This window comes from Triticum urartu, unplaced genomic scaffold, assembly GCF_056163025.1.
Source record: "Triticum urartu cultivar PI428250 unplaced genomic scaffold, HENAU_Tu73 scaffold2, whole genome shotgun sequence".
In the NCBI taxonomy this organism is placed as follows: Eukaryota; Viridiplantae; Streptophyta; class Magnoliopsida; order Poales; family Poaceae; genus Triticum; species Triticum urartu.
In genome coordinates, this window is record NW_028260368.1 from 7,748,620 (window position 1) to 7,763,619 (window position 15,000).

Below are 15,000 nucleotides of genomic sequence, written 5' to 3' on the forward strand. Positions count from 1 at the left end.
TTCTCCAATCTTGGATTAGGGAAGAAGGAGATATTCGCGACTACTGGCGATTTCATTATGGGGCAGCTCATGATCTTCATATCGATCTATTATCCACCTCTGTATCTATTCTTTCTTAGCTAAACAGGTGGAAGATCTATCCAATTTGGTTATATTATATCATGGACTCGAAAAACGGATCTGAATTTGACTGAAATGCACGATCTTCACAGGTATCACTTTTCACGATACCTAAAAGGTGGAATAGCGATTTTCGAACCATTTCCTATAAGAGAATGGTTTCCATTACTTTGAGAAATGGATTCTTATATCAAACTATAGCTATTGCATTAAAGAAGAAAAGAAACTAATAGAAGTCGAAGACGCGGAATGATAGTGAATAGAGAGAAAGATTCTTCTGATTTTCTTGTTTCTATCTACTAGACGCCGTAGAGAATTGAGAATTTTCATGTCTTTCAATTCTCGTACTCGTAATTGGAAAGTTATGGAAGGAGACCCATCATTTTGCAATGAAAACAACATATAAAACTCTGGACAATTTCGAAATCAGGCCAAGCGTCTTAATACATATGCAAAAAAATTCATTATTGGCCCACCATTGATTAGAAGATTTAGCTTGTATGAATCGCTATTGGTTTGATACGAATAATGACAATCGTTTCAGTATGTTAAGGATACAGATGTATCCACAATTCATTTAGAGTTACTTAATAGTCTATTTCTTATACCATATCTCTATCCCGTGAAATTCTCGAGCCAAAAGATGGATGCATATGCTGTGTTTCATTTTGCTAAATGATATCAATTAAATGGTGTATCAATTCCATAAATTGCATATAGCAATAAATAAATCAGCAAAATTCTTTCTAATATTTTAGATAGAAGAAACATTTCTTCTATCTAAAATATTAGAAAGAATGTACCCTTCTATCCAAATCCAATTTGCATCGATAAAATAAATCCAAATTCCAGTAGTAGATGAATAATTGCAAATTTGTGTGTGTACGAGATTAGAATAACTTCAAAATAACTGACATAATTTTGTATTTTTCCTGATCAGAAAAATACATGAAAAAGAAAGGAGGTAGAAAAATTTTTGGATTTATGGTTAAAGAAGAAAAAGAAGAAAACAGGGGTTCTGTTGAATTTCAAGTATTCAGTTTCACCAATAAGATACGGAGACTTGCTTCACATTTGGAATTACACAAAAAAGATTTTTCATCGGAAAGAGGTCTACGAAGACTTTTGGGAAAACGTCGACGTTTGCTGGCTTATTTGGCAAAGAAAAATAGAGTACGTTATAAGAAATTAATCGGTCAGTTGAATATTCGGGAGCAGTAATTTAATCGTTCAAATTTTTTTCTTGTTTTATTATTTTTTTAGTAGTCTTATAGTAGTCTTAGATTTTTCATTTTGATGAGCCTCGCTTTGAGGAATTCATGGAATAATCCATTTTCATGGAATAATGAATTAAGGAAGAAAGGATATGAGTCTACCGCTTACAAGAAAAGATCTCATGATAGTCAATATGGGCCCTCAACACCCATCAATGCTTGGTGTTCTTCGACTGATCGTTACTCTCGATGGTGAGGATGTTATTGATTGTGAACCCATATTAGGGTATTTACACAGAGGAATGGAAAAAATCGCGGAAAACCGAACTATTATACAATACTTACCTTATGTAACAAGGTGGGATTATTTAGCTACTATGTTTACAGAAGCAATAACAGTAAATGCACCAGAATTCTTGGAGAATATTCAAATACCACAAAGAGCCAGCTATATTAGGGTAATTATGTTAGAATTAAGCCGGATAGCTTCTCACTTGCTATGGCTTGGACCTTTTATGGCGGATCTCGGCGCACAGACTCCTTTTTTCTATATTTTTAGAGAGAGAGAATTAATATATGATCTATTTGAAGCTGCTACAGGTATGCGAATGATGCACAATTACTTTCGCATCGGAGGAGTAGCCGCCGATCTACCTTATGGATGGATCGATAAATGTTTAGATTTCTGTGATTATTTTTTACGCGGAGTTGTTGAATATCAACAACTTATTACACAGAATCCAATTTTTTTAGAGCGAGTTGAAGGAGTAGGTTTTATTAGCGGAGAAGAAGCAGTAAATTGGGGCTTATCGGGACCGATGTTACGAGCTTCTGGAATACAATGGGATCTTCGTAAAGTAGATCCTTATGAGTCTTACAACCAATTTGATTGGAAAGTCCAATGGCAAAAAGAAGGGGATTCGTTAGCTCGCTATTTAGTACGAATTGGTGAAATGAGGGAATCCATCAAAATAATTCAACAAGCTGTAGAAAAAATTCCTGGAGGACCTTATGAAAATTTAGAAGTCCGACGCTTTAAGAAAGAAAATAATTCTGAATGGAATGATTTTGAGTATAAATTTCTTGGTAAAAAACCTTCGCCCAATTTTGAATTGTCAAGACAAGAGCTTTATGTAAGAGTAGAAGCCCCAAAAGGTGAATTAGGGATTTATCTAGTAGGAGATGATAGCCTTTTCCCCTGGAGATGGAAAATCCGTCCACCCGGGTTTATTAATTTGCAAATTCTTCCTCAGCTAGTTAAAAAAATGAAATTGGCTGATATCATGACGATATTAGGTAGTATAGATATCATTATGGGGGAAGTTGATCGTTGAAATGATAATAGATAGGGTAGAGGTAGAAACTATCAATTCTTTTTCGAAATTGGAATTATTAAAAGAAGTCTATGGACTGATATCGATTCTACCCATTTTGACCCTCCTTTTGGGAATAACAATAGAGGTACTCGTAATTGTGTGGTTAGAAAGAGAAATATCTGCGTCGATACAACAACGTATTGGTCCTGAATATGCTGGCCCCCTGGGCCTGCTTCAAGCTATAGCAGATGGGACTAAGCTACTTTTTAAAGAAGATATTCTGCCATCCCGAGGAGATATTTCTTTATTTAGCATTGGACCCTCTATAGCAGTCATATCAGTTTTATTAAGTTTTTTAGTTATCCCTTTGGGATATCATTTTGTTTTAGCCGATCTTAGTATTGGTGTTTTTTTATGGATTGCCATTTCAAGTATAGCTCCTATTGGTCTTCTTATGGCAGGATATAGCTCAAATAATAAATATTCTTTTTCAGGCGGTCTACGAGCTGCTGCTCAATCCATTAGTTATGAAATACCATTAACTTTTTGTGTGCTAGCAATATCTCTACGTGTGATTCGTTAAAATAGATCTTTTTCCTATAAAATCCATTAACTATTTATATTCCTTTTCTTATTTAGTATTTGGGTTGGTAAGTTAAACTAGATAGCTATATGAGTGAAACAAAACAGCTTATAAATTTGTAGTAAAAAGAAAAAATCTCATTTCCTACGTACAAGAAAAAAGTGGAAGTAAACATAAGCAGTGTAAACTCTTTATCCCAAGGTTGATATTTTTTAATTAGTCATCATATCTTGAAGCGGCCAAGAATAAAGGATTCACGATATGGAATTCCATTACTAGAATACTCCTAGTTATTACTATAACTTAATAATCCATAAGAAGAATCCACCAAAAGTTAGTGAAGGGTTAGGAACACTAAAGTACATAAAGGATTAGTAATGGAAAATCTAAAACATTAGAGATTTTTGCCCATAAAAGGAATCATAATAAGGACTTGCAATTTGTAGAAATTATCAAGTAGTACTTTCTTCGGATTCCGATCCAGAGTATGTTCCCATTCACTTGTTAAGGAAATGGCTATCAAGAACGAATTAACCCTTTATCCATTTTTTCTTTTTAAATACCCCCTCCCTGGGGAAAGAAGAATAGTAAAAAAGATATGGAGTGCACTAGAAAAAATTTTCATTATTTCCTTCCTCTATCCATATTCATGCAGAATTGCTCATGAACTAATACCCAACTCTTTCCATTTATTAATTGAATTCCTATAACAAGTAACAAGTGTTTTATTCCAAGATTAAGTTATTACTGAACAAAGAAAAATTTTCATTATATTATAAAGGATGAGATCAATTCGGAAGCGCTTTTTCTTATTCTAGCAGACGGAATTCCTTTGGTCTAATTTAGGACTTTCAAATCTATTTTATTTTATCTAATTCTATCTACGCCCCCGGGGCTAGGAACAAAACAGTCCTTTCCTTTTTCTGATCATAGAGAAGCCGTATGAAGCTAAGGTTTCATGTACGGTTTTGAAATAGCGGTGGGAACTGTGATGTTATCACCGACTATGATTATCTAACAGTTCAAGTACAGTTGATATAGTTGAAGCACAGTCAAAATACGGTTTTTTTGGATGGAATATTTGGCGTCAGCCTATAGGTTTTCTGGTTTTTTTAATTTCTTCTTTGGCAGAATGTGAAAGATTACCCTTTGATTTACCAGAAGCGGAGGAAGAATTAGTAGCAGGTTACCAAACTGAATATTCCGGTATCAAATATGGTTTATTTTATCTTGTTTCTTACCTAAATTTATTAGTTTCTTCTTTATTTGTAACAGTTCTCTACTTGGGCGGGTGGAATTTATCTATTCCCTATATATCCTTTTTTGATTTTTTCCAAATGAATAAAGCAGTTGGAATTTTGGAAATGACAATGGGTATATTTATTACATTAACTAAAGCTTATTTATTTCTCTTCATTTCTATCACAATAAGATGGACTTTACCGAGGATGAGAATGGATCAGTTATTAAATCTTGGATGGAAATTTCTTTTACCTATTTCCCTGGGCAATCTCTTATTAACAACCTCTTCTCAACTTGTTTCACTATAAATAAGATAATACAATAATAGTAAGAATATTTTCAACACAAAAGCTCTCTCAAACAAGAGAAAGAAACATATCTTTTTCATAGATATTTAGAATGAATATGTTCCCTATGGTAACTGGGTTCATGAGTTATGGTCAACAAACAATACGTGCTACAAGGTACATAGGTCAAAGTTTCATAACTACCTTATCCCACACAAATCGTTTACCTATAACGATTCACTACCCTTATGAAAAATCAATTACACCAGAGCGTTTCCGAGGGCGAATCCACTTTGAATTTGATAAATGTATTGCTTGTGAAGTATGTGTTCGCGTATGTCCGATAGATTTACCCGTTGTGGATTGGAGATTTGAAAAGGATATTAAAAGAAAACAATTGCTTAATTATAGTATTGATTTCGGAGTTTGTATATTTTGTGGCAATTGTGTTGAGTACTGTCCAACAAGCTGTTTATCAATGACTGAAGAATATGAACTTTCTACCTATGATCGTCATGAATTGAATTACAATCAAATTGCTTTAAGTCGGTTACCAATCTCCATAATGGGAGATTACACAATTCAAACAATTAGGAATTCGTCTGAAAGTAAAATAAACAAAGAAAAATCTTCGAATTCAAGAACGATTACTGATTACTAAACTTTGATTTTGTCTTTCTGTTATAAAAATCTAATAATTCTTTATTAAACTTTAAAATTAAACTATAAAGAAAAACGAAAAACTACTGCTTATTGGAAATTATTTCTTATTTTAAATCAGACTAGATTTTCGTGATATAATATAATTTATAACTATAAGTTTATACACAAAAAAATACCCTAATCCTTTTTTCCTTCCTTGAATCCTTTAGTTTTAGTCAGTTCATGAAAAATTTTATACTATTAATTTCTTTTTATCCATAATGGATTTACCTGGACCAATACATGAGATTCTTATGCTATTTGGGGGATTTGTTCTTCTACTAGGGGGTCTAGGAGTAGTATTACTTACCAACCCCATTTATTCTGCCTTTTCGCTGGGATTAGTTCTTGTTTGTATATCCTTATTCTATTTTTTATTAAATTCCTACTTTGTAGCTGTCGCACAACTTCTTATTTATGTGGGAGCCATAAATGTCTTGATCATATTCGCTGTAATGTTCGTAAATGGCTCAGAATGGTCTAAAGATAAGAATTATTGGACTATTGGAGATGGGTTCACTTCACTCGTTTGTATAACTATTGTTTTTTCACTAATGACTACTATCCCAGATACGTCGTGGTATGGAATTCTTTGGACTACAAGATCAAACCAAATAGTAGAACAGGGTCTCATAAATAATGTTCAACAAATTGGAATTCATTTAGCAACCGATTTTTATCTTCCGTTTGAACTCATTTCCATAATTCTTCTAGTTTCTTTAATAGGTGCAATTACTATGGCTCGGCAATAAGAAAACTTAGAAAAAGTACAAATTATAAGAATTGCAAATCTAAAATAAATAACTAAAGAATCACAATTTTGATTTAGTAAAATCCATCTACTGCCAACAAATACCTCCTTTTTTTTTTTTTTTTTTTTCTTTTGTTGTGTAATTGTTCTATTGTAATTAATTGAATCGGTTCAATTCTTGCCCTCATATTGAAATGAATCGAGATTGATAAGGAGTTAGTTAATGATGTTTGAGCATGTACTTTTTTTGAGTGTCTATTTATTTTCGATTGGTATCTATGGATTGATCACAAGCCGAAACATGGTTAGAGCTCTAATATGTCTTGAACTTATACTGAATTCAATTAATCTAAATCTCGTAACATTTTCTGATCTATTTGATAGTCGCCAATTAAAAGGAGATATTTTCGCAATTTTTGTTATAGCCCTTGCAGCTGCTGAAGCCGCTATTGGACTATCCATTCTTTCTTCCATCCATCGTAATAGGAAATCCACTCGTATCAATCAATCTAATTTATTGAATAATTAGACTTTTGAATAATTAGACATAGAATCCTCTAAACAAAGGCGCACATATTAAAATAAATAGAAATCAATACTATTTTCTTAGTATTATTTGAGAATATCCATTTTTTTTAGTAGATTATTGCATAGTATTCTTTTTCACTTAAATGAATTTTTGTATTTGTAATTCATTGATATTGCAATTTGAATATTGCAATAATTTATATTGAAAAGACGATAGCCAATTTATTGGCTAATTCGAATTCGTCTGTACAATTCGTAAAATTCTTTCTTATTTCTTATTTATTGTTGAAATCCAAAATTAAAGTCTCTTGGCTCTCTTCACGCTTTCTCACAAACAGATTAAAAAATAGATTTTTTTTTTTGAAGTTTGGATAAACCATTGCTTCGTCTGGTGTCTACAATACATATGACTCATTATAGTACTAATTTCATTTTTACCAGATCGAAAAATTTTATGTTGAAAAGAAAAATTTATAGATCCAATGTCACATTCCGTAAAAATTTACGATACATGTATAGGATGCACTCAATGTGTACGAGCTTGTCCAACAGATGTATTAGAAATGATACCCTGGGATGGATGTAAAGCCAAGCAAATTGCTTCCGCGCCGAGAACCGAAGATTGTGTGGGTTGTAAGAGATGTGAATCTGCCTGCCCGACAGATTTTTTAAGTGTCCGCGTTTATTTAGGGCCTGAAACAACACGTAGCATGGCTCTATCTTATTGATACGTTACAAAAAACTTCACTCGAATCGTCTGATTCCTCTTTACCGAAGAAGCCTGTGCTCGAAATAATCGAGCACGGGCTTTTCTGGTCAAAACGTATCTTGTCTTTATCACTTTATCATGAGTTATTTTCCTTGGTTAACAATACTTGTTGTTTTGCCGATATTTGCAGGTTCATTAATTTTCTTTTTACCTCATAAGGGAAACAAAGTCGTTAGGTGGTATACTATATCTATTTGTTTATTAGAATTCCTTCTAATGACTTATGCGTTCTGTTATCATTTCCAACTGGAGGATCCCTTAATCCAATTAAAGGAGGATTATAAATGGATAGATGTCTTCGATTTCCACTGGAGATTGGGAATCGATGGACTTTCATTAGGATCTATTTTATTGACAGGATTTATCACTACTTTAGCTACTTTAGCAGCTTGGCCAATTACACGGAATTCGCGATTATTCTATTTCCTGATGCTCGCAATGTATAGTGGTCAAATAGGATTATTTTCTTCGCGAGACCTTTTACTTTTTTTTATCATGTGGGAGTTAGAATTAATTCCTGTTTACTTACTTTTATCCATGTGGGGGGGGAAGAGGCGTCTATATTCAGCTACAAAGTTTATTTTGTATACTGCAGGCGGTTCCATTTTTTTCTTAATCGGAGTTCTGGGTATGGGCTTATATGGTTCCAACGAACCAGGATTAGATTTGGAAAGATTAATTAATCAATCATACCCTGCAACCTTGGAAATACTTTTATATTTTGGCTTCCTTATTGCTTATGCTGTCAAATTGCCGATTATACCCCTACATACGTGGTTACCAGATACCCATGGGGAAGCACATTATAGTACATGTATGCTTTTAGCGGGAATATTATTAAAGATGGGAGCATATGGATTGATTCGGATCAACATGGAATTGTTACCTCATGCTCATTATCTATTTTCGCCCTGGTTAGTAATAATAGGAGCGATCCAAATAATCTATGCAGCTTCAACTTCTCTTGGTCAACGAAATTTCAAAAAAAGAATAGCTTATTCCTCTGTATCTCACATGGGTTTCATAATTATAGGAATTGGTTCCATAACCAACATTGGACTCAATGGAGCTATTTTACAAATATTATCCCATGGATTTATTGGTGCTACACTTTTTTTCTTGGCAGGAACCGCTTCTGATAGAATGCGTCTTGTTTATCTCGAAGAACTGGGGGGAATATCTATCCCAATGCCTAAAATTTTTACCATGTTTAGTAGCTTTTCAATGGCTTCTCTTGCCTTACCAGGAATGAGTGGTTTTGTCGCAGAATTAGTAGTATTTTTTGGACTAATTACTAGTCCAAAATTTCTGTTAATGCCAAAAACACTAATTACTTTTGTAATGGCAATTGGAATGATATTAACTCCTATTTATTTATTATCTATGTTACGCCAGATGTTCTATGGATACAAGCTATTTAATGTTCCAAACGCAAATTTTGTGGATTCTGGACCACGAGAACTCTTTATTTTAATCTGTATCTTTTTACCAGTAATAGGAATTGGTATTTATCCAGATTTTGTTCTCTCCCTATCCGTTGACAGGGTAGAGGCTCTCTTATCCAATTATTATCCTAAATAGGTTTGCTTTTTTTTACTCGTCTGCTCTATTAATGCAGAAATAAGTAAAAAAGTATATAATGCAGAAATAAGTAAAAAAGTATAATTAGATCTATCTCGAATTTTTGAGAACCCTTTGATAAGGCGTTCAAGGGGTTCTCAAATAAAACATAAAAGTAAAAACCTTCATTTCATGAAGGTTTTATTTTATGTAATCATTTAGGTGTTAATGTAAACGAACCATAACTATGTAAGCCTATTCCTAATAGATTTATACCAAAATAACAAATCCAAATTATAAGAAATCCTATCAAAGCTATAAGTGCAGAATTCGTACCCTTCCAATTTGGATTTGTTCTACTATGTAAATAAATTGCGAATATGGTCCAAGTAATAAATGCCCAAGTTTCCTTAGGATCCCAATTCCAATAGGATCCCCAGGCCTCATTAGCCCATACTGCTCCACAAAGAATACCTACGGTTAAAAGGGTAAATCCTAGGCTAATGACACGATAACTCCAAGAATCCAAACGCTCCGTTAATTGATATTTGTAATAATTTGGAAATGAAGGGACAGAGGTTCTTTTTAAAGCACTTCTTTTTGCATAAAAATATTTAATATCACTAAAGAAAAATGTTTTATTTAAAACATTTTTTTTCTTTTTAGAAAAGAAATGGAAATTATTTCGAAATCTAATGATTAGAATAGCGGCAGATAATAAGGATCCGCACAAAAGAGTTGCATAGCTTAATAACATCATACTGACATGCATCATTAACCACTGAGATTGTAGAGCAGGTACTAGTATCGTGGATTGATGCATTTCAGTTAAAAGACCCGATGTGGCAAAGCCTTGCGTTAAAATAGTACTTGGCGTAGTTATTGTGCTTAAATCATTTTTAGAGTTCTGTATTTTAGGAATGGTATGAAGAATATACAGGGCCCATGAAAGGAAGATCAATGACTCATATAAATTACTTAATGGAAAATGTCCCGAGGAAGCCCAACGAGAAACTAAGAATCCTGTTATAGAGAAAAAAGTAACTATCATTCCTTTTTCTGACGAATCGCGTAATCCTCCAAGTTCACGAACTAATAAGGTTATAAAATGAATCGTAATCACAATTGAAATCGTTGAGAAAGAGATATGAGTTAGTATATGTTCTAAAGTTGCAAATAGCATAAGGGGAAGGTCCCATTACAAAATTGTAAATTTCGAATTGATTTCTAATCTATTGTATTCTTTTTCAAGAATGCCGCCACTCGGATTCGAACCGAGATGCTTGAGCACTGCTTCCTAAGAGCAGCGTGTCTACCAATTTCACCATGGCGGCTAACTTCAAATAATAGGTAACTTAAAAGAATAATAGCTATTATCTTGGGAATCGTCGATATTGGGAAAGTCCATAAAATTTAGGAACATTAGAGTTTTCATTAAAATAGACTTCGTTTGGTAGTATCGTTTCCATTTTTTTTTTTTACAATAAACTCTTGCTTTGCCCAATAGAAACACAAACACTGCTTGAAAGAGTTGGAACTTCTTTTTTCTAACTTGCAATTATAGAACTAATTTTTTCTAATTAATTTCCCCTTTACATTTTGAAAATTCTTTCAATACAATGAAAAAAATCCAAAAGGGTTTCTATTTAATGATGAAATTAAAATAAAATGGATAAATAGAAAAGGCTTTTTGGATTTTTTAAAAATTTCTAGAATGAAAGTCTTTATGCTCTTATTAATAAGATTTACTAACCTTATGATTTTGGAGAAGATAGGTGGAAGTTGTAAGTCCTATTGTAAGAATACTCCACTTTTCATAATTTTCCTAATAGAATATGAGGATTCTATTAGGAAAATTATGAAAAGTTCATTGATAGGAAAAGAATACTTAGCACACAGTATACCAAACAAAACTTTTTTTTTCTTGTATATATAAGATAAGAGGGGTTTTTTGTTCTAAGAATATTGTACCGAGTAATTCGACACTTAAAAGTACATTCAAAGAAGAATCCAAATTATTAAATAATTGGAATTCTTTTTTGATAAGTCAATTCATATTATTCCAAAATCTTATTATTTGTTTGTTGCCCAGAAAAACCCTTTGGTTTTGGATGCTCATTACCGCTCGAAAATGATCTTGATTTTACTAAAGAATAAGATTGTACTATGGAAAAATAAGTCTTTTTCTTCCAAATATTTTTACGAATACGCTTTTTTGACATTGAAGTACGTTTTTTTGGAACTGCCATTCAAAAAGGAAATTACTTTTTTCTAGTTGTATGTGAAAGACATCTATTGCTGCAAATCAATCCTTCTTTCTTCTTTTTATTAGTATTTATACTTAGATACTGAAAGATACTTAAATTTTGAATTATTTTTTACTTCATTTTGTCTAATGCGGATAAGACAACAAGAATTTTTTAACATTTTTTCTTTATATATTTTATACTTTTTTTTTAATAATATAGAATATATAGAAGGGTTTCTCATTTAAATCTATTTATATCTATTTATATATCAAGTATACTCCATATATAGATATATGGTATGGAAGCCTATCCCCCATATAAGATAAGACGGGGGGATAAAAAGAAGGGAAAATGAAAATAGTTAATTAAGTTCAGAATGGTATTCCATAAAGGAAAGGAATTCCAATCAAAACAAAAAATACTGAGTCTCTTAAACAAGACATTCTAAAACTTAGGTAATTTATAGTCATTAGAATTTTAGTTCTATATGAAGTAAGGACTATTCGATAATTTCTTATAAACATAGGTTTTCATTGGAATTCACTCAATCAGTTAATTATGGAACAAGAGAGCTGTTTCATCTTTGTTTTAAAGAAATATAAAAATGAATTATGAATAGAAAGTAAAATGATTCCACTTTTTTTTTTTTATTTTTATAAATATCTTTATTTAGTTAATAAAATAACTTCGTTACCTAGTTATTTTATTAACTTTTTTAATTTAACCAACTAAACCCATTCTTAATTTTTAATTATTTCAATGAGATAAATTTTGGAAAAATTAAGAATTTCAGTATTTTTTCTTATTCTTTTTATTTATTCTTTCAGAAAGAGATAAGAATTGGTTTGGTGAATCGGAAACAATTTTATAGAAAAATTGAAGTAAAAATTGAAGTAAAAATTGCAATTTCTTTTCTTATGGAACATACATATCAATATGCATGGGTAATCCCTCTTCTCCCACTTCCAGTTATTATGTCAATGGGATTTGGCCTTATTCTTATTCCGACAGCAACAAAAAATCTTCGTCGCATATGGGCTTTTCCTAGTGTTTTACTCTTAAGTATAGCTATGGTATTCTCAGTTCAACTGTCTATTCAACAAATAAATGGAAGTTCGATCTATCAATATCTATGGTCTTGGACCGTCAATAATGATTTTTCTTTAGAATTTGGATACTTGATTGACCCACTTACTTCTATTATGTTAATACTAATTACTACTGTAGGAATCCTGGTTCTTATTTATAGTGATGGTTATATGTCTCACGATGAAGGATATTTGAGATTTTTTGTTTATATAAGTTTTTTCAATACTTCCATGTTGGGATTGGTTACTAGCTCCAATTTGATACAAATTTATTTTTTTTGGGAACTCGTGGGAATGTGTTCTTATTTATTGATAGGCTTTTGGTTTACACGACCAATCGCAGCGAGTGCTTGTCAAAAAGCTTTTGTAACTAATCGTGTAGGGGATTTTGGTCTATTATTAGGAATTTTAGGTTTTTTTTGGATAACAGGTAGTTTAGAGTTTAGGGATTTGTTCAAAATAGCTAATAACTGGATTCCTAATAATGGAATTAACTCTTTACTTACTACTTTGTGTGCTTTTTTATTATTCCTTGGTGCAGTTGCGAAATCCGCACAATTCCCTCTTCACGTATGGTTACCCGATGCTATGGAAGGGCCCACTCCTATTTCGGCTCTTATACACGCAGCAACTATGGTTGCTGCGGGAATTTTTCTTCTAGCTCGACTTCTTCCTCTTTTCATATCTTTACCTTTGATAATGAGTTTTATTTCTTTAGTAGGTACAATAACACTATTCTTAGGAGCTACTTTAGCTCTTGCTCAGAGAGATATTAAAAGAAGCTTAGCCTATTCTACAATGTCTCAATTGGGTTATATGATGTTAGCTCTAGGTATAGGTTCTTATCAAGCTGCTTTATTCCATTTGATCACTCATGCTTATTCAAAAGCTTTATTGTTCTTGGGATCCGGATCCGTTATTCATTCAATGGAACCTCTTGTTGGATATTCACCAGATAAAAGTCAAAATATGGTTCTTATGGGCGGTTTAAGAAAATACATTCCAATCACAAGAACTACTTTTTTATGGGGTACACTTTCTCTTTGTGGTATTCCACCTCTTGCTTGCTTCTGGTCCAAAGATGAAATCCTTAGTAATAGTTGGTTGTATTCGCCCTTTTTTGGAATAATAGCCTCCTTTACTGCAGGATTAACTGCCTTTTATATGTTTCGGATATATTTACTTACATTTGATGGGTATTTGCGTGTTCATTTTCAAAATTACAGTAGCACTAAAGAGAGTTCCTTGTATTCAATATCCTTATGGGGAAAAAGGATACCCAAAGGAGTGAATAGGGATTTCGTTTTATCAACAACGAAGAGTGGAGTTTCTTTTTTTTCACAAAATATACCAAAAATTCAAGGTAATACAAGAAATAGGATAGGATCCTTTACTACGTCTTTTGGGGCTAAAAAAACTTTTGCCTATCCGCATGAAACGGGAAATACTATGTTATTTCCTCTTCTTATATTACTACTTTTCACTTTGTTCATTGGATTCATAGGAATCTCTTTTGATAATGGAGGAATTGGTAATGGAATAGCAGAGTTAACCATATTATCAAAGTGGTTAACTCCCTCAATAAACTTTACCCAGGAAAGTTCTAATTCTTTTGTAAATTCATATGAATTTATTACTAATGCAATTTCTTCTGTAAGTCTAGCTATCTTTGGTTTATTCATAGCATATATCTTCTATGGATCCGCTTATTCTTTTTTTCAGAATTTGGATTTAATAAACTCTTTTTACAAAGGAAATCCTAAAAAAGAATTTTTAGATCAAGTAAAAAAAAATATATACAGTTGGTCATATAATCGTGGTTATATAGATATTTTCTATACTAGGGTCTTTACCCTCGGTATAAGAGGGTTAACCGAACTCACGGAGTTTTTTGATAAGGGTGTTATTGATGGAATTACCAATGGAGTGGGTCTTGCTAGTTTTTGTATAGGAGAGGAAATTAAATATGTAGGGGGAGGTCGAATCTCGTCTTATTTATTCTTTTTTTTATGTTATGTATCTGTGTTTTTATTCTTTTTTCTTTCTTAAGTTAAGGAATTTACAACAAGTCTCTTGCAAAAATAACTATCCTATCCCCTTTCTACAATCTCTCTATATCCTTGTTACATAAGGTAAGTATTGTATAATAGTTCGGTTTTCCGCGATTTTTTCCATTCCTCTGTGTAAATACCCTAATATGGGTTCACAATCAATAACATCCTCACCATCGAGAGTAACGATCAGTCGAAGAACACCATGCATTGATGGGTGTTGAGGGCCCATATTGACTATCATGAGATCTTTTCTTGTAAGCGGTAGACTCATATCCTTTCTTCCTTAATTCATTATTCCATGAAAATGGATTATTCCATGAATTCCTCAAAGCGAGGCTCATCAAAATGAAAAATCTAAGACTACTATAAGACTACTAAAAAAATAATAAAACAAGAAAAAAATTTGAACGATTAAATTACTGCTCCCGAATATTCAACTGACCGATTAATTTCTTATAACGTACTCTATTTTTCTTTGCCAAATAAGCCAGCAAACGTCGACGTTTTCCCAAAAGTCTTCGTAGACCTCTTTCCGAT

At 32.3% G+C, this 15,000-nt stretch overlaps 1 non-coding gene across 1 annotated transcript; it reads right to left on the reverse strand.

The window, feature by feature from the left end:
- Positions 1 to 10,326: 10,326 nt before the first annotated feature.
- TRNAL-UAG (transfer RNA leucine (anticodon UAG)) lies at positions 10,327 to 10,406 on the reverse strand. The gene has a single exon. It is a non-coding gene; the product is annotated as a tRNA-Leu (tRNA).
- Positions 10,407 to 15,000: the final 4,594 nt, after the last annotated feature.